This window comes from Elephantulus edwardii, unplaced genomic scaffold (assembly GCF_000299155.1).
Source record: "Elephantulus edwardii isolate Elephantulus edwardi_28Jun2011 unplaced genomic scaffold, EleEdw1.0 scaffold00374, whole genome shotgun sequence".
NCBI classification, from domain to species: Eukaryota; Metazoa; Chordata; class Mammalia; order Macroscelidea; family Macroscelididae; genus Elephantulus; species Elephantulus edwardii.
In genome coordinates, this window is record NW_006400124.1 from 1,200,202 (window position 1) to 1,200,659 (window position 458).

The following is a 458-nucleotide window of genomic DNA, read 5'->3' on the forward strand; positions in this document are numbered from 1 at the left end:
CCCCCTACAGAGGGAGTATTACTACCTGTGAAACACTTCCTGAGTTAGAGCATTAGGCTGACAACAGAGAAACATTCTGCTTCATTTACAAGGAATTCCTTTTAAGATTTGCTTCCCCTGATTATCAATAAATACACAGGGAAATATGACTTGAGGTCTTCAGTCAAGAACTGCTGCCCCTCTGTTTTGTGCTCTCTGTTCTAGCTCATTCCTGGTTGCCTGTCATTATTAATAACTATAACAATATTTTACCCTCAGTCTGCAACATTCTGAGGCCTGAACCTGGGACAAGATGGTAGTTTTTCTTTGGATAAGGTGGCTGTCTCTCTTTCTTTCTCTTTTTCGAGCAGACATCAGGAATGGAAAAGGAATTCACTCAGGGTAAGTGAAACATTCCGGAAAATTAAAGACAGGGTCATGAGAAAATCTTCACTCTTTGGAAGTCAAGGATAGGAAAA